Genomic DNA, 18,462 nt, shown 5'->3' on the forward strand with positions numbered 1-18,462 from the left:
TGCTCAACCCTTCTGTTGAACAGTCTCCAGCAGCTTGTACCTGCTCTACCCCCTCCTTACTTGTTGATGCAGCTTCCAACCGGACCCCCATCTCCCTTGCAATATCTGTCGATAGTGTTTGGTCATCAGCAGCCTCCATTTCTATAACTGCAGCTTGTGGCTCCTTCCCAGCATTCATTCTCGGTGCTGCAGTTTCACTCACCACTTTCCCATTTGTTGATGCAGCTTCCACCCAGTCCCCCGACTCCCTTGCAATATCTGTCGATAGTGTTTGGTCATCAGCAGCCTCCATTTCTATAACTGCAGCTTGAGGCTCCTCTCCAGCATTCAGTCTCGGTACTGCAGTTTCACTTCCTGCTTTTTTATGAGTGCCCTCCAACTCCTTATGCTCCAGTGGTCCAGTAATATCATCGTCTTCCTCAGTTCCTCTATCACTGTCAGTACCCTTGTCCTTGCTCCCAGCCTTACTGTCCGAGTCAATGCAAATGCACCACTGCGGCTTCCTCCTACACTCCTCACAACGCGGCGCTGCACAGTTCCTGCTTGAGTGCCCCTGAACCCCGCAATCAAAACAAATGAAAGTGGGGCAGTCCTTGAGTAGATGTTCCGAGGACAGACATGACAGGCAAACTTTATGTTGATTGTTATGTATCACCCTAAAATGTCTCAGCCCCTCAGCTGTTACAAACTTTGCGCTGTAAGGCAATGACTTTACTTCATTAGTGAATTGAACCATAACAAACCTTGTCCCATCAGCAACATGAGTACCTGGGTAAAACCTTCTTTTCACATCTGAGCAGATTACAACTCCCCATGCCATTAGCTTACTCCTAATGTCCAGGACAGATATATATGCAGGCAAATTTAAAAAAGAAACCACCACTTTACCTGAAGAAAGTGGCTCACATTCAAAATTATTTCCCTTTATGCATATTCCTCCAAGCAGTATTTCAGCCACTTCTCTGCTCTCCACCGTAATTTCATATTTGTCCTGTTGTTTAGGAACACATGCAAATACTTTCCCAAATCCACACTGCTTATCAGTGGCATTTATCACATCTTCAGCTGAAATCTTTGAATTGTCCTTAACCAGAACAACAACCGTATACTCTTTTTTATAAATCCTTTTTTCTCCATGAGGCCTTTTTTCAGCTCCACTTGTGTCCCCGGCATGCCTAGACATGCCTAGGGACATTGTCCGTTGTACATCCACAACTCCAGGCACACAATCCTTTTCAATCACAACAGTCCTAGAAATGTCCAAAGAAAATCCAAGAAAAAAGATGAATATTAAAGTAGAAAAAACTCAAAATAAAATCCCCAAACAGAGATTCCTCCTATGATCACCTGACCAATCCCACAATGCACCAGGCTTATTCAAGGTGGTGTGGCCGCAGGCGATTGCATTTCTGCTTTCATGACTTTTATGTTTAGTGAGCTGGGGGTGATTCCTCCAAAATTTCCTTTTGTCCTCCACACATTTCAATTGTAAAATGTAATGCCTGCAGCACTTGATATTCCCAGGTGGTCTCCCATCCAAGTACTAACCAAGCCCAACATTGCTTAGCTTCTGAGATCAGGCTTATTCAAGGTGGTGTGGCCGCAGGCGATTGCATTTCTGCTTTCATGACTTTTATGTTTAGTGAGCTGGGGGTGATTCCTCCAAAATCTTTTGTCCACACATTTCAATTGTAAAATGTAATTACAAAAATGTAATGCCTGGAGCACTTGATATTCCCAGGTGGTCTCCCATCCAAGTACTAACCAAGCCCAACATTGCTTAGCTTCTGAGATCAGACGAGATCAGGCTTATTCAAGGTGGTGTGGCCGCAGGCGATTGCCTTTCTGCTTTCATGACTTTTATGTTTAGTGAGCTGGGGGTGATTCCTCCAAAATTTCCTTTTGTCCTCCACACATTTCAATTGTAAAATGTAATGCCTGCAGCACTTGATATTCCCAGGTGGTCTCCCATCCAAGTACCAACCAAGCCCAACATTGCTTAGCTTCTGAGATCAGACGAGATCAGGCTTATTCAAGGTGGTGTGGCCGCAGGCGATTGCATTTCTGCTTTCATGACTTTTATGTTTAGTGAGCTGGGGGTGATTCCTCCAAAATTTCCTTTTGTCCTCCACACATTTCAATTGTAAAATGTAATGCCTGCAGCACTTGATATTCCCAGGTGGTCTCCCATCCAAGTACTAACCAAGCCCAACATTGCTTAGCTTCTGAGATCAGACGAGATCAGGCTTATTCAAGGTGGTGTGGCCGCAGGCGATTGCATTTCTGCTTTCATGACTTTTATGTTTAGTGAGCTGGGGGTGATTCCTCCAAAATTTCCTTTTGTCCTCCACACATTTCAATTGTAAAACGTAATGCCTGCAGCACTTGATATTCCCAGGTGGTCTCCCATCCAAGTACTAACCAAGCCCAACATTGCTTAGCTTCTGAGATCAGACGAGATGAGGCTTATTCAAGGTGGTGTGGCCGCAGGCGATTGCATTTCTGCTTTCATGACTTTTATGTTTAGTGAGCTGGGGGTGATTCCTCCAAAATTTCCTTTTGTCCTCCACACATTTCAATTGTAAAATGTAATGCCTGCAGCACTTGATATTCCCAGGTGGTCTCCCATCCAAGTACTAACCAAGCCCAACATTGCTTAGCTTCTGAGATCAGACGAGATCAGGCTTATTCAAGGTGGTGTGGCCGCAGGCGATTGCATTTCTGCTTTCATGACTATTATGTTTAGTGAGCTGGGGGTGATTCCTCCAAAATTTCCTTTTGTCCTCCACACATTTCAATTGTAAAATGTAATTACAAAAATTTAATGCCTGCAGCACTTGATATTCAAAGGTGGTCTCCCATCCAAGTACTAACCAAGCCCAACATTGCTTAGCTTCTGAGATCAGACGAGATCAGGCTTATGCAAGGTAGTGTGGCCGCAGGCGATTACATTTCTGCTTTCATGACTTTTATGTTTAGGGAGCTGGGGGTGATTCCTCAAAAATTTCCTTTTGTCCTCCACACATTTCAATTGTAAAATGTAATGCCTGCAGCACTTGATATTCCCAGGTGGTCTCCCATCCAAGTACTAATCAAGCCCAACATTGCTTAGCTTCTGAGATCAGACGAGATCAGGCTTATTCAAGGTGGTGTGGCCGCAGGCGATTGCATTTCTGCTTTCATGACTTTTATGTTTAGTGAGCTGGGGGTGATTCCTCCAAAATTTCCTTTTGGCCTCCACACATTTCAATTGTAAAATGTAATGCCTGCAGCACTTGATATTCCCAGGTGGTCTCCCATCCAAGTACTAATCAAGCCCAACATTGCTTAGCTTCTGAGATCAGATGAGATCAGGCTTATTCAAGGTGGTGTGGCCGCAGGCGATTGCATTTCTGCTTTCATGACTTTTATGTTTAGTGAGCTGGGGGTGATTCCTCCAAAATTTCCTTTTGTCCTCCACACATTTCAATTGTAAAATGTAATGCCTGCAGCACTTGATATTCCCAGGTGGTCTCCCATCCAAGTACTAACCAAGCCCAACATTGCTTAGCTTCTGAGATCAGACGAGATCAGGCTTATTCAAGGTGGTGTGGCCGCAGGCGATTGCATTTCTGCTTTCATGACTTTTATGTTTAGTGAGCTGGGGGTGATTCCTCCAAAATTTCCTTTTGTCCTCCACACATTTCAATTGTAAAATGTAATGCCTCCAGCACTTGATATTCCCAGGTGGTCTCCCATCCAAGTACTAACCAAGCCCAACATTGCTTAGCTTCTGAGATCAGGCGAGATCAGGGTTATTCAAGGTGGTGTGGCCGCAGGCGTTTGCATTTCTGCTTTCATGACTTTTATGTTTAGTGAGCTGGGGGTGATTCCTCCAAAATTTCCTTTTGTCCTCCACACATTTCAATTGTAAAATGTAATTACAAAAATGTAATGCCTGCAGCACTTGATATTCCCAGGTGGTCTCCCATCCAAGTACTAACCAAGCCCAACATTGCTTAGCTTCTGAGATCAGGCTTATTCAAGGTGGTGTGGCCGCAGGCGATTGCATTTCTGCTTTCATGACTTTTATGTTTAGTGAGCTGGGGGTGATTCCTCCAAAATTTCTTTTTGGCCTCCACACATTTCAATTGTAAAATGTAATTACAAAAATGTAATGCCTGCAGCACTTGATATTCCCAGGTGGTCTCCCATCCAAGTACTAACCAAGCCCAACATTGCTTAGCTTCTGAGATCAGGCGAGATCAGGCTTATTCAAGGAGGTGTGGCCGCAGGCGATTGCATTTCTGCTTTCATGACTTTTATGTTTAGGGAGCTGGGGGTGATTCCTCCAAAATTTCCTTTTGTCCTCCACACATTTCAATTGTAAAATGTAATGCCTGCAGCACTTGATATTCCCAGGTGGTCTCCTATCCAAGTACTAACCAAGCCCAACATTGCTTGGCTTCTGAGATCAGACGAGATCAGGCTTATTCAAGGTGGTGTGGCCGCAGGCGTTTGCATTTCTGCTTTCATGACTTTTATGTTTAGTGAGCTGGGGGTGATTCCTCCAAAATTTCCTTTTGTCCTCCACACATTTCAATTGTAAAATGTAATTACAAAAATGTAATGCCTGCAGCACTTGATATTCCCAGGTGGTCTCCCATCCAAGTACTAACCAAGCCCAACATTGCTTAGCTTCTGAGATCAGGCTTATTCAAGGTGGTGTGGCCGCAGGCGATTGCATTTCTGCTTTCATGACTTTTATGTTTAGTGAGCTGGGGGTGATTCCTCCAAAATTTCTTTTTGGCCTCCACACATTTCAATTGTAAAATGTAATTACAAAAATGTAATGCCTGCAGCACTTGATATTCCCAGGTGGTCTCCCATCCAAGTACTAACCAAGCCCAACATTGCTTAGCTTCTGAGATCAGGCGAGATCAGGCTTATTCAAGGAGGTGTGGCCGCAGGCGATTGCATTTCTGCTTTCATGACTTTTATGTTTAGGGAGCTGGGGGTGATTCCTCCAAAATTTCCTTTTGTCCTCCACACATTTCAATTGTAAAATGTAATGCCTGCAGCACTTGATATTCCCAGGTGGTCTCCTATCCAAGTACTAACCAAGCCCAACATTGCTTGGCTTCTGAGATCAGACGAGATCAGGCTTATTCAAGGTGGTGTGGCCGCAGGCGATTGCATTTCTGCTTTCATGACTTTTATGTTTAGTGAGCTGGGGGTGATTCCTCCAAAATTTCCTTTTGGCCTCCACACATTTCAATTGTAAAATGTAATTACAAAAATGTAATGCCTGCAGCACTTGATATTCCCAGGTGGTCTCCCATCCAAGTACTAACCAAGCCCAACATTGCTTAGCTTCTGAGATCAGACGAGATCAGGCTTATTCAAGGTGGTGTGGCCGCAGGCGATTGCATTTCTGCTTTCATGACTTTCATGTTTAGTGAGCTGGGGGTGATTCCTCCAAAATTTCCTTTTGTCCTCCACACATTTCAATTGTAAAATGTAATTACAAAAATGTAATGCCTGCAGCACTTGATATTCCCAGGTGGTCTCCCATCCAAGTACTAACCAAGCCCAACATTGCTTAACTTCTGAGATCAGGCTTATTCAAGGTGGTGTGGCCGCAGGCGATTGCATTTCTGCTTTCATGACTTTTATGTTTAGTGAGCTGGGGGTGATTCCTCCAAAATTTCCTTTTGTCCTCCACACATTTCAATTGTAAAATGTAATGCCTGCAGCACTTGATATTCCCAGGTGGTCTCCCATCCAAGTACTAACCAAGCCCAACATTGCTTAGCTTCTGAGATCAGGCTTATTCAAGGTGGTGCGGCCGCAGGCGATTGCTTTTCTGCTTTCATGACTTTTATGTTTAGTGAGCTGGGGGTGATTCCTCCAAAATTTCCTTTTGTCCTCCACACATTTCAATTGTAAAATGTAATTACAAAAATGTAATGCCTGCAGCACTTGATATTCCCAGGTGGTCTCCCATCCAAGTACTAACCAAGCCCAACATTGCTTAGCTTCTGAGATCAGGCTTATTCAAGGTGGTGTGGCCGCAGGCGATTGCTTTTCTGCTGTCATGACTTTTATGTTTAGTGAGCTGGGGGTGATTCCTCCAAAATTTCCTTTTGTCCTCCACACATTTCAATTGTAAAATGTAATGCCTGCAGCACTTGATATTCCCAGGTGGTCTCCCATCCAAGTACTAACCAAGCCCAACATTGCTTAGCTTCTGAGATCAGACGAGATCAGGCTTATTCAAGGTGGTGTGGCCGCAGGCGATTGCATTTCTGCTTTCATGACTTTTATGTTTAGTGAGCTGGGGGTGATTCCTCCAAAATTTCCTTTTGGTCTCCACACATTTCAATTGTAAAATGTAATGCCTGCAGCACTTGATATTCCCAGGTGGTCTCCCATCCAAGTACTAACCAAGCCCAACATTGCTTAGCTTCTGAGATCAGACGAGATCAGGCTTATTCAAGGTGGTGTGGCCGCAGGCGATTGCATTTCTGCTTTCATGACTTTTATGTTTAGTGAGCTGGGGGTGATTCCTCCAAAATTTCCTTTTGGCCTCCACACATTTCAATTGTAAAATGTAATTACAAAAATGTAATGCCTGCAGCACTTGATATTCCCAGGTGGTCTCCCATTCAAGTACTAACCAAGCCCAACATTGCTTAGCTTCTGAGATCAGGCGAGATCAGGCTTATTCAAGGTGGTGTGGCCGCAGGCGATTGCATTCCTGCTTTCATGACTTTTATGTTTAGGGAGCTGGGGGTGATTCCTCCAAAATTTCCTTTTGTCCTACACACATTTCAATTGTAAAATGTAATGCCTGCAGCACTTGATATTCCCAGGTGGTCTCCCATCCAAGTACTAACAAAGCCCAACATTGCTTAGCTTCTGAGATCAGACGAGATCAGGCTTATTCAAGGTGGTGTGGCCGCAGGCGATTGCATTTCTGCTTTCATGACTTTTATGTTTAGTGAGCTGGGGGTGATTCCTCCAAAATTTCCTTTTGGCCTCCACACATTTCAATTGTAAAATGTAATTACAAAAATGTAATGCCTGCAGCACTTGATATTCCCAGGTGGTCTCCCATCCAAGTACTAACCAAGCCCAACATTGCTTAGCTTCTGAGATCAGACTTATTCAAGGTGGTGTGGCCGCAGGCGATTGCAGTTCTGCTTTCATGACTTTTATGTTTAGTGAGCTGGGGGTGATTCCTCCAAAATTTCCTTTTGTCCTCCACACATTTCAATTGTAAAATGTAAATCCTGCAGCACTTGATATTCCCAGGTGGTCTCCCATCCAAGTACTAACCAAGCCCAACATTGCTTAGCTTCTGAGATCAGACGAGATCAGGCTTATTCAAGGTGGTGTGGCCGCAGGCGATTGCATTTCTGCTTTCATGACTTTTATGTTTAGTGAGCTGGGGGTGATTCCTCCAAAATTTCCTTTTGTCCTCCACACATTTCAATTGTAAAATGTAATGCCTGCAGCACTTGATATTCCCAGGTGGTCTCCCATCCAAGTACTAACCAAGCCCAACATTGCTTAGCTTCTGAGATCAGACGAGATCAGGCTTATTCAAGGTGGTGTGGCCGCAGGCGATTGCATTACTGCTTTCATGACTTTTATGTTTAGTGAGCTGGGGGTGATTCATCCAAAATTTCCTTTTGTCCTCCACACATTTCAATTGTAAAATGTAATGCCTGCAGCACTTGATATTGCCAGGTGGTCTCCCATCCAAGTACTAACCAAGCCCAACATTGCTTAGCTTCTGAGATCAGGCTTATTCAAGGTGGTGTGGCCGCAGGCGATTGCATTTCTGCTTTCATGACTTTTATGTTTAGTGAGCTGGGGGTGATTCCTCCAAAATTTCCTTTTGTCCTCCACACATTTCAATTGTAAAATGTAATTACAAAAATGTAATGCCTGCAGCACTTGATATTCCCAGGTGGTCTCCCATCCAAGTACTAACCAAGCCCAACATTGCTTAGCTTCTGAGATCAGACGAGATCAGGCTTATTCAAGGTGGTGTGGCCGCAGGCGATTGCATTTCTGCTTTCATGACTTTTATGTTTAGTGAGCTGGGGGTGAATCCTCCAAAATTTCCTTTTGGCCTCCACACATTTCAATTGTAAAATGTAATGCCTGCAGCACTTGATATTCCCAGGTGGTCTCCCATCCAAGTACTAACCAAGCCCAAAATTGCTTAGCTTCTGAGATCAGACGAGATCAGGCTTATTCAAGGTGGTGTGGGCGCAGGCAATTGCATTTCTGCTTTCATGACTTTTATGTTTAGTGAGCTGGGGGTGATTCCTCCAAAATTTCCTTTTGGCCTCCACACATTTCAATTGTAAAATGTATTGCCTGCAGCACTTGATATTCCCAGGTGGTCTCCCATCCAAGTACTAACCAAGCCCAACATTGCCTAGCTTCTGAGATCAGACAAGGTCAGGCTTATTCAGGGTGGTGTGGCCGCAGGCGATTGCATTTCTGCTTTCATGACTTTTATGTTTAGTGAGCTGGGGGTGATTCCTCCAAAATTTCCTTTTGTCCTCCACACATTTCAATTGTAAAATGTAATTACAAAAATGTAATGCCTGCAGCACTTGATATTCCCAGGTGGTCTCCCATCCAAGTACTAACCAAGCCCAACATTGCTTAGCTTCTGAGATCAGGCTTATTCAAGGTGGTGTGGCCACAGGCGATTGCATTTCTGCTTTCTTGACTTTTATGTTTAGTGAGCTGGGGGTGATTCCTCCAAAATTTCCTTTTGTCCTCCACACATTTCAATTGTAAAATGTAATTACAAAAATGTAATGCCTGCAGCACTTGATATTCCCAGGTGGTCTCCCATCCAAGTACTAACCAAGCCCAACATTGCTTAGCTTCTGAGATCAGACGAGATCAGGCTTATTCAAGGTGGTGTGGCCGCAGGCGATTGCATTTCTGCTTTCATGACTTTTATGTTTAGGGAGGTGGGGGTGATTCCTCCAAAATTTCCTTTTGTCCTCCACACATTTCAATTGTAAAATGTAATTACAAAAATTTAATGCCTGCAGTACTTGATATTCCCAGGTGGTCTCCCATCCAAGTACTAACCAAGCCCAACATTGCTTAGCTTCTGAGATCAGACGAGATCAGGCTTATTCAAGGTGGTGTGGCCGCAGGCGATTGCATTTCTGCTTTCATGACTTTTATGTTTAGTGAGCTGGGGGTGAATCCTCCAAAATTTCCTTTTGGCCTCCACACATTTCAATTGTAAAATGTAATGCCTGCAGCACTTGATATTCCCAGGTGGTCTCCCATCCAAGTACTAACAAAGCCCAAAATTGCTTAGCTTCTGAGATCAGACGAGATCAGGCTTATTCAAGGTGGTGTGGGCGCAGGCAATTGCATTTCTGCTTTCATGACTTTTATGTTTAGTGAGCTGGGGGTGATTCCTCCAAAATTTCCTTTTGTCCTCCACACATTTCAATTGTAAAATGTATTGCCTGCAGCACTTGATATTCCCAGGTGGTCTCCCATCCAAGTACTAACCAAGCCCAACATTGCTTAGCTTCTGAGATCAGACGAGATCAGGCTTATTCAGGGTGGTGTGGCCGCAGGCGATTGCATTTCTGCTTTCATGACTTTTATGTTTAGTGAGCTGGGGGTGATTCCTCCAAAATTTCCTTTTGTCCTCCACACATTTCAATTGTAAAATGTAATTACAAAAATGTAATGCCTGCAGCACTTGATATTCCCAGGTGGTCTCCCATCCAAGTACTAACCAAGCCCAACATTGCTTAGCTTCTGAGATCAGGCTTATTCAAGGTGGTGTGGCCACAGGCGATTGCATTTCTGCTTTCTTGACTTTTATGTTTAGTGAGCTGGGGGTGATTCCTCCAAAATTTCCTTTTGTCCTCCACACATTTCAATTGTAAAATGTAATTACAAAAATGTAATGCCTGCAGCACTTGATATTCCCAGGTGGTCTCCCATCCAAGTACTAACCAAGCCCAACATTGCTTAGCTTCTGAGATCAGGCTTATTCAAGGTGGTGTGGCCGCAGGCGATTGCATTTCTGCTTTCATGACTTTTATGTTTAGTGAGCTGGGGGTGATTCCTCCAAAATTTCCTTTTGTCCTCCACACATTTCAATTGTAATATGTAATGCCTGCAGCACTTGATATTCCCAGGTGGTCTCCCATCCAAGTACTAACCAAGCCCAACATTGCTTAGCTTCTGAGATCAGACGAGATCAGGCTTATTCAAGGTGGTGTGGCCGCAGGCGATTGCATTTCTGCTTTCATGACTTTTATGTTTAGGGAGCTGGGGGTGATTCCTCCAAAATTTCCTTTTGTCCTCCACACATTTCAATTGTAAAATGTAATGCCTACAGCACTTGATATTCCCAGGTGGTCTCCCATCCAAGTACTAACCAAGCCCAACATTGCTTAGCTTCTGAGATCAGACGAGATCAGGCTTATTCAAGGTGGTGTGGCCGCAGGTGATTGCATTTCTGCTTTCATGACTTTTATGTTTAGTGAGCTGGGGGTGATTCCTCCAAAATTTCCTTTTGGCCTCCACACATTTCAATTGTAAAATGTAATTACAAAAATGTAATGCCTGCAGCACTTGATATTCCCAGGTGGTCTCCCATCCAAGTACTAACCTAGCCCAACATTGCTTAGCCTCTGAGATCAGACGAGATCAGGCTTATTCAAGGTGGTGTGGCCGCAGGCGATTGCATTTCTGCTTTCATGACTTTTATGTTTAGTGAGCTGGGGGTGATTCCTCCAAAATTTCCTTTTGTCCTCCACACATTTCAATTGTAAAATGTAATGCCTGCAGCACTTGATATTCCCAGGTGGTCTCCCATCCAAGTACTAACCAAGCCCAACATTGCTTAGCTTCTGAGATCAGGCTTATTCAAGGTGGTGTGGCCGCAGGCGATTGCATTTCTGCTTTCATGACTTTTATGTTTAGTGAGCTGGGGGTGATTCCTCCAAAATTTCCTTTTGTCCTCCACACATTTCAATTGTAAAATGTAATTACAAAAATGTAATGCCTGCAGCACTTGATATTCCCAGGTGGTCTCCCATCCAAGTACTAACCAAGCCCAACATTGCTTAGCTTCTGAGATCAGGCTTATTCAAGGTGGTGTGGCCACAGGTGATTGCATTTCTGCTTTCATGACTTTTATGTTTAGGGAGCTGGGGGTGATTCCTCCAAAATTTCCTTTTGTCCTCCACACATTTCAATTGTAAAATGTAATGCCTGCAGCACTTGATATTCCCAGGTGGTCTCCCATCCAAGTACTAACCAAGCCCAACATTGCTTAGCTTCTGAGATCAGACGAGATCAGGCTTATTCAAGGTGGTGTGGCCGCAGGCGATTGCATTTCTGCTTTCATGACTTTTATGTTTAGTGAGCTGGGGGTGATTCCTCCAAAATTTCCTTTTGTCCTCCACACATTTCAATTGTAAAATGTAATTACAAAAATGTAATGCCTGCAGCACTTGATATTCCCAGGTGGTCTCCCATCCAAGTACTAACCAAGCCCAACATTGCTTAGCTTCTGAGATCAGACGAGATCAGGCTTATTCAAGGTGGTGTGGCCGCAGGCGATTGCATTTCTGCTTTCATGACTTTTATGTTTAGTGAGCTGGGGGTGATTCCTCCAAAATTTCCTTTTGTCCTCCACACATTTCAATTGTAAAATGTAATGCCTGCAGCACTTGATATTCCCAGGTGGTCTCCCATCCAAGTACTAACCAAGCCCAACATTGCTTAGCTTCTGAGATCAGGCTTATTCAAGGTGGTGTGGCCGCAGGCGATTGCATTTCTGCTTTCATGACTTTTATGTTTAGTGAGCTGGGGGTGATTCCTCCAAAATTTCCTTTTGTCCTCCACACATTTCAATTGTAAAATGTAATTACAAAAATGTAATGCCTGCAGCACTTGATATTCCCAGGTGGTCTCCCATCCAAGTACTAACCAAGCCCAACATTGCTTAGCTTCTGAGATAAGACGAGATCAGGCTTATTCAAGGTGGTGTGGCCGCAGGCGATTGCATTTCTGCTTTCATGACTTTTATGTTTAGTGAGCTGGGGGTGATTCCTCCAAAATTTCCTTTTGTCCTCCACACATTTCAATTGTAAAATGTAATGCCTGCAGCACTTGATATTCCCAGGTGGTCTCCCATCCAAGTACTAACCATGCACAACATTGCTTAGCTTCTGAGATCAGACGAGATCAGGCTTATTCAAGGTGGTGTGGCCGCAGGCGTTTGCATTTCTGCTTTCATGACTTTTATGTTTAGTGAGCTGGGGGTGATTCCTCCAAAATTTCCTTTTGTCCTCCACACATTTCAATTGTAAAATGTAATGCCTGCAGCACTTGATATTCCCAGGTGGTCTCCCATCCAAGTACTAACCAAGCCCAACATTGCTTAGCTTCTGAGATCAGACGAGATCAGGCTTATTCAAGGTGGTGTGGCCGCAGGCGATTGCATTTCTGCTTTCATGACTTTTATGTTTAGTGAGCTGGGGGTGATTCCTCCAAAATTTCCTTTTGTCCTCCACACATTTCAATTGTAAAATGTAATGCCTGCAGCACTTGATATTCCCAGGTGGTCTCCCATCCAAGTACTAACCAAGCCCAACATTGCTTAGCTTCTGAGATCAGGCTTATTCAAGGTGGTGTGGCCGCAGACGATTGCATTTCTGCTTTCATGACTTTTATGTTTAGTGAGCTGGGGGTGATTCCTCCAAAATTTCCTTTTGTCCTCAACACATTTCAATTGTAAAATGTAATGCCTGCAGCACTTGATATTCCCAGGTGGTCTCCCATCCAAGTACTAACCAATCCCAACATTGCTTAGCTTCTGAGATCAGGCTTATTCAAGGTGGTGTGGCCGCAGGCGATTGCATTTCTGCTTTCATGACTTTTATGTTTAGTGAGCTGGGGGTGATTCCTCCAAAATTTCCTTTTGTCCTCCACACATTTCAATTGTAAAATGTAATGCCTGCAGCACTTGATATTCCCAGGTGGTCTCCCATCCAAGTACTAACCAAGCACAACATTGCTTAGCTTCTGAGATCAGACGAGATCAGGCTTATTCAAGGTGGTGTGGCCGCAGGCGTTTGCATTTCTGCTTTCATGACTTTTATGTTTAGTGAGCTGGGGGTGATTCCTCCAAAATTTCCTTTTGTCCACACATTTCAATTGTAAAATGTAATGCCTGCAGCACTTGATATTCCCAGGTGGTCTCCCATCCAAGTACTAACCAAGCCCAACATTGCTTAGCTTCTGAGATCAGACTTATTCAAGGTGGTGTGGCCGCAGGCGATTGCATTTCTGCTTTCATGACTTTTATGTTTAGTGAGCTGGGGGTGATTCCTCCAAAATTTCCTTTTGTCCTCCACACATTTCAATTGTAAAATGTAATGCCTGCAGCACTTGATATTCCCAGGTGGTCTCCCATCCAAGTACTAACCAAGCCCAACATTGCTTAGCTTCTGAGATCAGGCTTATTCAAGGTGGTGTGGCCGCAGACGATTGCATTTCTGCTTTCATGACTTTTATGTTTAGTGAGCTGGGGGTGATTCCTCCAAAATTTCCTTTTGTCCTCCACACATTTCAATTGTAAAATGTAATGCCTGCAGCACTTGATATTCCCAGGTGGTCTCCCATCCAAGTACTAACCAATCCCAACATTGCTTAGCTTCTGAGATCAGGCTTATTCAAGGTGGTGTGGCCGCAGGCGATTGCATTTCTGCTTTCATGACTTTTATGTTTAGTGAGCTGGGGGTGATTCCTCCAAAATTTCCTTTTGTCCTCCACACATTTCAATTGTAAAATGTAATGCCTGCAGCACTTGATATTCCCAGGTGGTCTCTCATCCAAGTACTAACCAAGCCCAACATTGCTTAGCTTCTGAGATCAGGCTTATTCAAGGTGGTGTGGCCGCAGGCGATTGCATTTCTGCTTTCATGACTTTTATGTTTAGTGAGCTGGGGGTGATTCCTCCAAAATTTCCTTTTGTCCTCCACACATTTCAATTGTAAAATGTAATGCCTGCAGCACTTGATATTCCCAGGTGGTCTCCCATCCAAGTACTAACCAAGCACAACATTGCTTAGCTTCTGAGATCAGACGAGATCAGGCTTATTCAAGGTGGTGTGGCCGCAGGCGTTTGCATTTCTGCTTTCATGACTTTTATGTTTAGTGAGCTGGGGGTGATTCCTCCAAAATTTCCTTTTGTCCTCCACACATTTCAATTGTAAAATGTAATGCCTGCAGCACTTGATATTCCCAGGTGGTCTCCCATCCAAGTACTAACCAAGCCCAACATTGCTTAGCTTCTGAGATCAGACGAGATCAGGCTTATTCAAGGTGGTGTGGCCGCAGGCGATTGCATTTCTGCTTTCATGACTTTTATGTTTAGTGAGCTGGGGGTGATTCCTCCAAAATTTCCTTTTGTCCTCCACACATTTCAATTGTAAAATGTAATGCCTGCAGCACTTGATATTCCCAGGTGGTCTCCCATCCAAGTACTAACCAAGCCCAACATTGCTTAGCTTCTGAGATCAGGCTTATTCAAGGTGGTGTGGCCGCAGACGATTGCATTTCTGCTTTCATGACTTTTATGTTTAGTGAGCTGGGGGTGATTCCTCCAAAATTTCCTTTTGTCCTCCACACATTTCAATTGTAAAATGTAATGCCTGCAGCACTTGATATTCCCAGGTGGTCTCCCATCCAAGTACTAACCAAGCCCAACATTGCTTAGCTTCTGAGATCAGGCTTATTCAAGGTGGTGTGGCCGCAGGCGATTGCATTTCTGCTTTCATGACTTTTATGTTTAGTGAGCTGGGGGTGATTCCTCCAAAATTTCCTTTTGTCCTCCACACATTTCAATTGTAAAATGTAATGCCTGCAGCACTTGATATTCCCAGGTGGTCTCCCATCCAAGTACTAACCAAGCCCAACGTTGCTTAGCTTCTGAGATCAGACGAGATCAGGCTTATTCAAGGTGGTGTGGCCACAGGCGATTGCATTTCTGCTTTCATGACTTTTATGTTTAGTGAGCTGGGGGTGATTCCTCCAAAATTTCCTTTTGTCCTCCACACATTTCAATTGTAAAATGTAATGCCTGCAGCACTTGATATTCCCAGGTGGTCTCCCATCCAAGTACTAACCAAGCCCAACATTGCTTAGCTTCTGAGATCAGACGAGATCAGGCTTATTCAAGGTGGTGTGGCCGCAGGCGATTGCATTTCTGCTTTCATGACTTTTATGTTTAGTGAGCTGGGGGTGATTCCTCCAAAATTTCCTTTTGGCCACACATTTCAATTGTAAAATGTAATTACAAAAATGTAATGCCTGCAGCACTTGATATTCCCAGGTGGTCTCCCATCCAAGTACTAACCAAGCCCAACATTGCTTAGCTTCTGAGATCAGACTTATTCAAGGTGGTGTGGCCGCAGGCGATTGCAGTTCTGCTTTCATGACTTTTATGTTTAGTGAGCTGGGGGTGATTCCTCCAAAATTTCCTTTTGTCCTCCACACATTTCAATTGTAAAATGTAAATCCTGCAGCACTTGATATTCCCAGGTGGTCTCCCATCCAAGTACTAACCAAGCCCAACATTGCTTAGCTTCTGAGATCAGACGAGATCAGGCTTATTCAAGGTGGTGTGGCCGCAGGCGATTGCATTTCTGCTTTCATGACTTTTATGTTTAGTGAGCTGGGGGTGATTCCTCCAAAATTTCCTTTTGTCCTCCACACATTTCAATTGTAAAATGTAATGCCTGCAGCACTTGATATTCCCAGGTGGTCTCCCATCCAAGTACTAACCAAGCCCAACATTGCTTAGCTTCTGAGATCAGGCTTATTCAAGGTGGTGTGGCCGCAGGCGATTGCATTTCTGCTTTCATGACTTTTATGTTTAGTGAGCTGGGGGTGATTCCTCCAAAATTTCCTTTTGGCCTCCACACATTTCAATTGTAAAATGTAATGCCTGCAGCACTTGATATTCCCAGGTGGTCTCCCATCCAAGTACTAACCAAGCCCAACATTGCTTAGCTTCTGAGATCAGGCGAGATCAGGCTTATTCAAGGTGGTGTGGCTGCAGGCGATTGCATTTCTGCTTTCATGACTTTTATGTTTAGTGAGCTGGGGGTGATTCCTCCAAAATTTCCTTTTGTCCTCCACACATTTCAATTGTAAAATGTAATTACAAAAATGTAATGCCTGCAGCACTTGATATTCCCAGGTGGTCTCCCATCCAAGTACTAACCAAGCCCAACATTGCTTAGCTTCTGAGATCAGACGAGATCAGGCTTATTCAAGGTGGTGTGGCCACAGGCGATTGCATTTCTGCTTTCATGACTTTTATGTTTAGTGAGCTGGGGGTGATTCCTCCAAAATTTCCTTTTGTCCTCCACACATTTCAATTGTAAAATGTAATGCCTGCAGCACTTGATATTCCCAGGTGGTCTCCCATCCAAGTACTAAGCAAGCCCAACATTGCTTAGCTTCTGAGATCAGGCTTATTCAAGGTGGTGTGGCCGCAGGCGATTGCATTTTTGCTTTCATGACTTTTATGTTTAGGGAGCTGGGGGTGATTCCTCCAAAATTTCCCTTTGGCCTCCACACATTTCAATTGTAAAATGTAATGCCTGCAGCACTTGATATTCCCAGGTGGTCTCCCATCCAAGTACTAACCAAGCCCAACATTGCTTAGCTTCTGAGATCAGACGAGATCAGGCTTATTCAAGGTGGTGTGGCCGCAGGCGATTGCATTTCTGCTTTCATGACTTTTATGTTTAGTGAGCTGGGGGTGATTCCTCCAAAATTTCCTTTTGTCCTCCACACATTTCAATTGTAAAATGTAATGCCTGCAGCACTTGATATTCCCAGGTGGTCTCCCATCCAAGTACTAACCAAGCCCAACATTGCTTAGCTTCTGAGATCAGGCTTATTCAAGGTGGTGTGGCTGCAGGCGATTGCATTTCTGCTTTCATGACTTTTATGTTTAGGGAGCTGGGGGTGATTCCTCCAAAATTTCCTTTTGTCCTCCACACATTTCAATTGTAAAATGTAATGCCTGCAGCACTTGATATTCCCAGGTGGTCTCCCATCCAAGTACTAACCAAGCCCAACATTGCTTAGCTTCTGAGATCAGACGAGATCAGGCTTATTCAAGGTGGTGTGACCGCAGGCGATTGCATTGCTGCTTTCATGACTTTTATGTTTAGTGAGCTGGGGGTGATTCCTCCAAAATTTCCTTTTGGCCTCCACACATTTCAATTGTAAAATGTAATTACAAAAATGTAATGCCTGCAGCACTTGATATTCCCAGGTGGTCTCCCATCCAAGTACTAACCAAGCCCAGCATTGCTTAGCTTCTGAGATCAGACGAGATCAGGCTTATTCAAGGTGGTGTGGCCGCAGGCGATTGCATTTCTGCTTTCATGACTTTTATGTTTAGTGAGCTGGGGGTGATTCCTCCAAAATTTCCTTTTGGCCTCCACACATTTAAATTGTAAAATGTAATTACAAAAATGTAATGCCTGCAGCACTTGATATTCCCAGGTGGTCTCCCATCCAAGTACTAACCAAGCCCAACATTGCTTAGCTTCTGAGATCAGACGAGATCAGGCTTATTCAAGGTGGTGTGACCGCAGGCGATTGCATTGCTGCTTTCATGACTTTTATGTTTAGTGAGCTGGGGGTGATTCCTCCAAAATTTCCTTTTGGCCTCCACACATTTCAATTGTAAAATGTAATTACAAAAATGTAATGCCTGCAGCACTTGATATTCCCAGGTGGTCTCCCATCCAAGTACTAACCAAGCCCAGCATTGCTTAGCTTCTGAGATCAGACGAGATCAGGCTTATTCAAGGTGGTGTGGCCGCAGGCGATTGCATTTCTGCTTTCATGACTTTTATGTTTAGTGAGCTGGGGGTGATTCCTCCAAAATTTCCTTTTGGCCTCCACACATTTAAATTGTAAAATGTAATTACAAAAATGTAATGCCTGCAGCACTTGATATTCCCAGGTGGTCTCCCATCCAAGTACTAACCAAGCCCAACATTGCTTAGCTTCTGAGATCAGACGAGATCAGGCTTATTCAAGGTGGTGTGGCCGCAGTTGATTGCATTTCTGCTTTCATGACTTTTATGTTTAGTGAGCTGGGGTGATTCCTCCAAAATTTCCTTTTGTCCTCCACACATTTCAATTGTAAAATGTAATGCCTGCAGCACTTGATATTCCCAGGTGGTCTCCCATCCAAGTACTAACCAAGCCCAACATTGCTTAGCTTCTGAGATCAGACGAGATCAGGCTTATTCAAGGTGGTGTGGCCGCAGGCGATTGCATTTCTGCTTTCATGACTTTTATGTTTAGTGAGCTGGGGGTGATTCCTCCAAAATTTCCTTTTGTCCTCCACACATTTCAATTGTAAAC

General features: G+C 44.0%; 45 non-coding genes and 32 pseudogenes across 45 annotated transcripts; all 77 read right to left on the minus strand.

The window, feature by feature from the left end:
* Window positions 1-1,499: 1,499 nt before the first annotated feature.
* Window positions 1,500-1,608, minus strand: LOC131715124 (5S ribosomal RNA; annotated as a pseudogene).
* Window positions 1,609-1,716: 108 nt separating this feature from the next.
* Window positions 1,717-1,835, minus strand: LOC131712825 (5S ribosomal RNA). Its single transcript, XR_009314715.1, has one exon. It is a non-coding gene; the product is annotated as a 5S ribosomal RNA (ribosomal RNA).
* A 100-nt stretch (window positions 1,836-1,935) lies between these two features.
* On the minus strand, window positions 1,936-2,054 carry LOC131710891 (5S ribosomal RNA). The gene has a single exon (XR_009312774.1). It is a non-coding gene; the product is annotated as a 5S ribosomal RNA (ribosomal RNA).
* Window positions 2,055-2,154: 100 nt separating this feature from the next.
* Window positions 2,155-2,273, minus strand: LOC131719090 (5S ribosomal RNA). The gene has a single exon (XR_009317986.1). It is a non-coding gene; the product is annotated as a 5S ribosomal RNA (ribosomal RNA).
* A 100-nt stretch (window positions 2,274-2,373) lies between these two features.
* On the minus strand, window positions 2,374-2,492 carry LOC131713175 (5S ribosomal RNA). The gene has a single exon (XR_009315059.1). It is a non-coding gene; the product is annotated as a 5S ribosomal RNA (ribosomal RNA).
* A 100-nt stretch (window positions 2,493-2,592) lies between these two features.
* On the minus strand, window positions 2,593-2,711 carry LOC131719091 (5S ribosomal RNA). Its single transcript, XR_009317987.1, has one exon. It is a non-coding gene; the product is annotated as a 5S ribosomal RNA (ribosomal RNA).
* A 114-nt stretch (window positions 2,712-2,825) lies between these two features.
* LOC117419247 (5S ribosomal RNA) lies at window positions 2,826-2,944 on the minus strand (annotated as a pseudogene).
* A 100-nt stretch (window positions 2,945-3,044) lies between these two features.
* Window positions 3,045-3,163, minus strand: LOC131717089 (5S ribosomal RNA). The gene has a single exon (XR_009315974.1). It is a non-coding gene; the product is annotated as a 5S ribosomal RNA (ribosomal RNA).
* A 100-nt stretch (window positions 3,164-3,263) lies between these two features.
* Window positions 3,264-3,382, minus strand: LOC131719110 (5S ribosomal RNA). Its single transcript, XR_009318006.1, has one exon. It is a non-coding gene; the product is annotated as a 5S ribosomal RNA (ribosomal RNA).
* A 100-nt stretch (window positions 3,383-3,482) lies between these two features.
* Window positions 3,483-3,601, minus strand: LOC131719092 (5S ribosomal RNA). The gene has a single exon (XR_009317988.1). It is a non-coding gene; the product is annotated as a 5S ribosomal RNA (ribosomal RNA).
* A 100-nt stretch (window positions 3,602-3,701) lies between these two features.
* Window positions 3,702-3,820, minus strand: LOC131714092 (5S ribosomal RNA; annotated as a pseudogene).
* Window positions 3,821-3,934: 114 nt separating this feature from the next.
* Window positions 3,935-4,043, minus strand: LOC117967432 (5S ribosomal RNA; annotated as a pseudogene).
* A 114-nt stretch (window positions 4,044-4,157) lies between these two features.
* On the minus strand, window positions 4,158-4,276 carry LOC117967542 (5S ribosomal RNA). Its single transcript, XR_004662088.2, has one exon. It is a non-coding gene; the product is annotated as a 5S ribosomal RNA (ribosomal RNA).
* A 100-nt stretch (window positions 4,277-4,376) lies between these two features.
* On the minus strand, window positions 4,377-4,495 carry LOC131712917 (5S ribosomal RNA). Its single transcript, XR_009314805.1, has one exon. It is a non-coding gene; the product is annotated as a 5S ribosomal RNA (ribosomal RNA).
* Window positions 4,496-4,609: 114 nt separating this feature from the next.
* On the minus strand, window positions 4,610-4,718 carry LOC131715125 (5S ribosomal RNA; annotated as a pseudogene).
* Window positions 4,719-4,832: 114 nt separating this feature from the next.
* LOC117967540 (5S ribosomal RNA) lies at window positions 4,833-4,951 on the minus strand. The gene has a single exon (XR_004662086.2). It is a non-coding gene; the product is annotated as a 5S ribosomal RNA (ribosomal RNA).
* A 100-nt stretch (window positions 4,952-5,051) lies between these two features.
* Window positions 5,052-5,170, minus strand: LOC131712918 (5S ribosomal RNA). Its single transcript, XR_009314806.1, has one exon. It is a non-coding gene; the product is annotated as a 5S ribosomal RNA (ribosomal RNA).
* A 114-nt stretch (window positions 5,171-5,284) lies between these two features.
* LOC131719094 (5S ribosomal RNA) lies at window positions 5,285-5,403 on the minus strand. Its single transcript, XR_009317990.1, has one exon. It is a non-coding gene; the product is annotated as a 5S ribosomal RNA (ribosomal RNA).
* A 114-nt stretch (window positions 5,404-5,517) lies between these two features.
* On the minus strand, window positions 5,518-5,626 carry LOC131714306 (5S ribosomal RNA; annotated as a pseudogene).
* A 100-nt stretch (window positions 5,627-5,726) lies between these two features.
* On the minus strand, window positions 5,727-5,835 carry LOC131715647 (5S ribosomal RNA; annotated as a pseudogene).
* Window positions 5,836-5,949: 114 nt separating this feature from the next.
* LOC131715126 (5S ribosomal RNA) lies at window positions 5,950-6,058 on the minus strand (annotated as a pseudogene).
* Window positions 6,059-6,158: 100 nt separating this feature from the next.
* Window positions 6,159-6,277, minus strand: LOC131719095 (5S ribosomal RNA). Its single transcript, XR_009317991.1, has one exon. It is a non-coding gene; the product is annotated as a 5S ribosomal RNA (ribosomal RNA).
* Window positions 6,278-6,377: 100 nt separating this feature from the next.
* Window positions 6,378-6,496, minus strand: LOC131719096 (5S ribosomal RNA). The gene has a single exon (XR_009317992.1). It is a non-coding gene; the product is annotated as a 5S ribosomal RNA (ribosomal RNA).
* Window positions 6,497-6,610: 114 nt separating this feature from the next.
* Window positions 6,611-6,729, minus strand: LOC131712602 (5S ribosomal RNA). The gene has a single exon (XR_009314493.1). It is a non-coding gene; the product is annotated as a 5S ribosomal RNA (ribosomal RNA).
* A 100-nt stretch (window positions 6,730-6,829) lies between these two features.
* On the minus strand, window positions 6,830-6,948 carry LOC131712582 (5S ribosomal RNA). The gene has a single exon (XR_009314473.1). It is a non-coding gene; the product is annotated as a 5S ribosomal RNA (ribosomal RNA).
* A 114-nt stretch (window positions 6,949-7,062) lies between these two features.
* On the minus strand, window positions 7,063-7,171 carry LOC131715796 (5S ribosomal RNA; annotated as a pseudogene).
* A 100-nt stretch (window positions 7,172-7,271) lies between these two features.
* LOC131710874 (5S ribosomal RNA) lies at window positions 7,272-7,390 on the minus strand. Its single transcript, XR_009312756.1, has one exon. It is a non-coding gene; the product is annotated as a 5S ribosomal RNA (ribosomal RNA).
* A 100-nt stretch (window positions 7,391-7,490) lies between these two features.
* LOC131719097 (5S ribosomal RNA) lies at window positions 7,491-7,609 on the minus strand. Its single transcript, XR_009317993.1, has one exon. It is a non-coding gene; the product is annotated as a 5S ribosomal RNA (ribosomal RNA).
* A 100-nt stretch (window positions 7,610-7,709) lies between these two features.
* Window positions 7,710-7,818, minus strand: LOC131716236 (5S ribosomal RNA; annotated as a pseudogene).
* A 114-nt stretch (window positions 7,819-7,932) lies between these two features.
* Window positions 7,933-8,051, minus strand: LOC131719098 (5S ribosomal RNA). The gene has a single exon (XR_009317994.1). It is a non-coding gene; the product is annotated as a 5S ribosomal RNA (ribosomal RNA).
* A 100-nt stretch (window positions 8,052-8,151) lies between these two features.
* On the minus strand, window positions 8,152-8,270 carry LOC131713765 (5S ribosomal RNA; annotated as a pseudogene).
* Window positions 8,271-8,370: 100 nt separating this feature from the next.
* On the minus strand, window positions 8,371-8,489 carry LOC131715300 (5S ribosomal RNA; annotated as a pseudogene).
* Window positions 8,490-8,603: 114 nt separating this feature from the next.
* On the minus strand, window positions 8,604-8,712 carry LOC131715436 (5S ribosomal RNA; annotated as a pseudogene).
* A 114-nt stretch (window positions 8,713-8,826) lies between these two features.
* LOC131719099 (5S ribosomal RNA) lies at window positions 8,827-8,945 on the minus strand. Its single transcript, XR_009317995.1, has one exon. It is a non-coding gene; the product is annotated as a 5S ribosomal RNA (ribosomal RNA).
* A 114-nt stretch (window positions 8,946-9,059) lies between these two features.
* On the minus strand, window positions 9,060-9,178 carry LOC131710745 (5S ribosomal RNA). The gene has a single exon (XR_009312627.1). It is a non-coding gene; the product is annotated as a 5S ribosomal RNA (ribosomal RNA).
* Window positions 9,179-9,278: 100 nt separating this feature from the next.
* LOC131714360 (5S ribosomal RNA) lies at window positions 9,279-9,397 on the minus strand (annotated as a pseudogene).
* Window positions 9,398-9,497: 100 nt separating this feature from the next.
* Window positions 9,498-9,616, minus strand: LOC131711328 (5S ribosomal RNA). Its single transcript, XR_009313212.1, has one exon. It is a non-coding gene; the product is annotated as a 5S ribosomal RNA (ribosomal RNA).
* Window positions 9,617-9,730: 114 nt separating this feature from the next.
* LOC131715437 (5S ribosomal RNA) lies at window positions 9,731-9,839 on the minus strand (annotated as a pseudogene).
* A 114-nt stretch (window positions 9,840-9,953) lies between these two features.
* LOC131715127 (5S ribosomal RNA) lies at window positions 9,954-10,062 on the minus strand (annotated as a pseudogene).
* A 100-nt stretch (window positions 10,063-10,162) lies between these two features.
* LOC131719100 (5S ribosomal RNA) lies at window positions 10,163-10,281 on the minus strand. The gene has a single exon (XR_009317996.1). It is a non-coding gene; the product is annotated as a 5S ribosomal RNA (ribosomal RNA).
* A 100-nt stretch (window positions 10,282-10,381) lies between these two features.
* Window positions 10,382-10,500, minus strand: LOC131712780 (5S ribosomal RNA). The gene has a single exon (XR_009314669.1). It is a non-coding gene; the product is annotated as a 5S ribosomal RNA (ribosomal RNA).
* Window positions 10,501-10,614: 114 nt separating this feature from the next.
* LOC131711078 (5S ribosomal RNA) lies at window positions 10,615-10,733 on the minus strand. The gene has a single exon (XR_009312960.1). It is a non-coding gene; the product is annotated as a 5S ribosomal RNA (ribosomal RNA).
* A 100-nt stretch (window positions 10,734-10,833) lies between these two features.
* LOC131715128 (5S ribosomal RNA) lies at window positions 10,834-10,942 on the minus strand (annotated as a pseudogene).
* A 114-nt stretch (window positions 10,943-11,056) lies between these two features.
* On the minus strand, window positions 11,057-11,165 carry LOC131716023 (5S ribosomal RNA; annotated as a pseudogene).
* A 100-nt stretch (window positions 11,166-11,265) lies between these two features.
* LOC131719101 (5S ribosomal RNA) lies at window positions 11,266-11,384 on the minus strand. Its single transcript, XR_009317997.1, has one exon. It is a non-coding gene; the product is annotated as a 5S ribosomal RNA (ribosomal RNA).
* A 114-nt stretch (window positions 11,385-11,498) lies between these two features.
* LOC131719102 (5S ribosomal RNA) lies at window positions 11,499-11,617 on the minus strand. Its single transcript, XR_009317998.1, has one exon. It is a non-coding gene; the product is annotated as a 5S ribosomal RNA (ribosomal RNA).
* Window positions 11,618-11,717: 100 nt separating this feature from the next.
* On the minus strand, window positions 11,718-11,826 carry LOC131715129 (5S ribosomal RNA; annotated as a pseudogene).
* A 114-nt stretch (window positions 11,827-11,940) lies between these two features.
* On the minus strand, window positions 11,941-12,059 carry LOC131713185 (5S ribosomal RNA). Its single transcript, XR_009315069.1, has one exon. It is a non-coding gene; the product is annotated as a 5S ribosomal RNA (ribosomal RNA).
* A 100-nt stretch (window positions 12,060-12,159) lies between these two features.
* On the minus strand, window positions 12,160-12,278 carry LOC131713680 (5S ribosomal RNA; annotated as a pseudogene).
* Window positions 12,279-12,378: 100 nt separating this feature from the next.
* On the minus strand, window positions 12,379-12,497 carry LOC131719103 (5S ribosomal RNA). Its single transcript, XR_009317999.1, has one exon. It is a non-coding gene; the product is annotated as a 5S ribosomal RNA (ribosomal RNA).
* A 100-nt stretch (window positions 12,498-12,597) lies between these two features.
* LOC131715418 (5S ribosomal RNA) lies at window positions 12,598-12,706 on the minus strand (annotated as a pseudogene).
* Window positions 12,707-12,806: 100 nt separating this feature from the next.
* LOC131716219 (5S ribosomal RNA) lies at window positions 12,807-12,915 on the minus strand (annotated as a pseudogene).
* A 100-nt stretch (window positions 12,916-13,015) lies between these two features.
* On the minus strand, window positions 13,016-13,134 carry LOC131712638 (5S ribosomal RNA). The gene has a single exon (XR_009314529.1). It is a non-coding gene; the product is annotated as a 5S ribosomal RNA (ribosomal RNA).
* A 97-nt stretch (window positions 13,135-13,231) lies between these two features.
* On the minus strand, window positions 13,232-13,340 carry LOC131715797 (5S ribosomal RNA; annotated as a pseudogene).
* Window positions 13,341-13,440: 100 nt separating this feature from the next.
* LOC131715419 (5S ribosomal RNA) lies at window positions 13,441-13,549 on the minus strand (annotated as a pseudogene).
* Window positions 13,550-13,649: 100 nt separating this feature from the next.
* Window positions 13,650-13,758, minus strand: LOC131716220 (5S ribosomal RNA; annotated as a pseudogene).
* A 100-nt stretch (window positions 13,759-13,858) lies between these two features.
* LOC131716100 (5S ribosomal RNA) lies at window positions 13,859-13,967 on the minus strand (annotated as a pseudogene).
* Window positions 13,968-14,067: 100 nt separating this feature from the next.
* On the minus strand, window positions 14,068-14,186 carry LOC131712639 (5S ribosomal RNA). The gene has a single exon (XR_009314530.1). It is a non-coding gene; the product is annotated as a 5S ribosomal RNA (ribosomal RNA).
* A 100-nt stretch (window positions 14,187-14,286) lies between these two features.
* LOC131719105 (5S ribosomal RNA) lies at window positions 14,287-14,405 on the minus strand. The gene has a single exon (XR_009318001.1). It is a non-coding gene; the product is annotated as a 5S ribosomal RNA (ribosomal RNA).
* Window positions 14,406-14,505: 100 nt separating this feature from the next.
* Window positions 14,506-14,614, minus strand: LOC131715420 (5S ribosomal RNA; annotated as a pseudogene).
* A 100-nt stretch (window positions 14,615-14,714) lies between these two features.
* On the minus strand, window positions 14,715-14,823 carry LOC131715130 (5S ribosomal RNA; annotated as a pseudogene).
* A 100-nt stretch (window positions 14,824-14,923) lies between these two features.
* Window positions 14,924-15,042, minus strand: LOC131710354 (5S ribosomal RNA). Its single transcript, XR_009312226.1, has one exon. It is a non-coding gene; the product is annotated as a 5S ribosomal RNA (ribosomal RNA).
* A 100-nt stretch (window positions 15,043-15,142) lies between these two features.
* LOC131719106 (5S ribosomal RNA) lies at window positions 15,143-15,261 on the minus strand. The gene has a single exon (XR_009318002.1). It is a non-coding gene; the product is annotated as a 5S ribosomal RNA (ribosomal RNA).
* A 111-nt stretch (window positions 15,262-15,372) lies between these two features.
* Window positions 15,373-15,481, minus strand: LOC131715798 (5S ribosomal RNA; annotated as a pseudogene).
* Window positions 15,482-15,581: 100 nt separating this feature from the next.
* Window positions 15,582-15,700, minus strand: LOC131710875 (5S ribosomal RNA). The gene has a single exon (XR_009312757.1). It is a non-coding gene; the product is annotated as a 5S ribosomal RNA (ribosomal RNA).
* A 100-nt stretch (window positions 15,701-15,800) lies between these two features.
* LOC131715132 (5S ribosomal RNA) lies at window positions 15,801-15,909 on the minus strand (annotated as a pseudogene).
* A 100-nt stretch (window positions 15,910-16,009) lies between these two features.
* Window positions 16,010-16,128, minus strand: LOC131711950 (5S ribosomal RNA). The gene has a single exon (XR_009313839.1). It is a non-coding gene; the product is annotated as a 5S ribosomal RNA (ribosomal RNA).
* Window positions 16,129-16,242: 114 nt separating this feature from the next.
* LOC131710157 (5S ribosomal RNA) lies at window positions 16,243-16,361 on the minus strand. The gene has a single exon (XR_009312026.1). It is a non-coding gene; the product is annotated as a 5S ribosomal RNA (ribosomal RNA).
* Window positions 16,362-16,461: 100 nt separating this feature from the next.
* Window positions 16,462-16,570, minus strand: LOC131715395 (5S ribosomal RNA; annotated as a pseudogene).
* A 100-nt stretch (window positions 16,571-16,670) lies between these two features.
* On the minus strand, window positions 16,671-16,789 carry LOC131719107 (5S ribosomal RNA). Its single transcript, XR_009318003.1, has one exon. It is a non-coding gene; the product is annotated as a 5S ribosomal RNA (ribosomal RNA).
* A 100-nt stretch (window positions 16,790-16,889) lies between these two features.
* On the minus strand, window positions 16,890-16,998 carry LOC131715287 (5S ribosomal RNA; annotated as a pseudogene).
* Window positions 16,999-17,098: 100 nt separating this feature from the next.
* Window positions 17,099-17,217, minus strand: LOC131709895 (5S ribosomal RNA). The gene has a single exon (XR_009311759.1). It is a non-coding gene; the product is annotated as a 5S ribosomal RNA (ribosomal RNA).
* A 114-nt stretch (window positions 17,218-17,331) lies between these two features.
* LOC131709788 (5S ribosomal RNA) lies at window positions 17,332-17,450 on the minus strand. Its single transcript, XR_009311651.1, has one exon. It is a non-coding gene; the product is annotated as a 5S ribosomal RNA (ribosomal RNA).
* A 114-nt stretch (window positions 17,451-17,564) lies between these two features.
* LOC131709896 (5S ribosomal RNA) lies at window positions 17,565-17,683 on the minus strand. The gene has a single exon (XR_009311760.1). It is a non-coding gene; the product is annotated as a 5S ribosomal RNA (ribosomal RNA).
* Window positions 17,684-17,797: 114 nt separating this feature from the next.
* Window positions 17,798-17,916, minus strand: LOC131709789 (5S ribosomal RNA). Its single transcript, XR_009311652.1, has one exon. It is a non-coding gene; the product is annotated as a 5S ribosomal RNA (ribosomal RNA).
* Window positions 17,917-18,030: 114 nt separating this feature from the next.
* Window positions 18,031-18,149, minus strand: LOC131712736 (5S ribosomal RNA). Its single transcript, XR_009314625.1, has one exon. It is a non-coding gene; the product is annotated as a 5S ribosomal RNA (ribosomal RNA).
* A 99-nt stretch (window positions 18,150-18,248) lies between these two features.
* On the minus strand, window positions 18,249-18,367 carry LOC131719108 (5S ribosomal RNA). The gene has a single exon (XR_009318004.1). It is a non-coding gene; the product is annotated as a 5S ribosomal RNA (ribosomal RNA).
* Window positions 18,368-18,462: the final 95 nt, after the last annotated feature.

This window comes from Acipenser ruthenus, chromosome 44, assembly GCF_902713425.1.
Source record: "Acipenser ruthenus chromosome 44, fAciRut3.2 maternal haplotype, whole genome shotgun sequence".
NCBI classification, from domain to species: Eukaryota; Metazoa; Chordata; class Actinopteri; order Acipenseriformes; family Acipenseridae; genus Acipenser; species Acipenser ruthenus.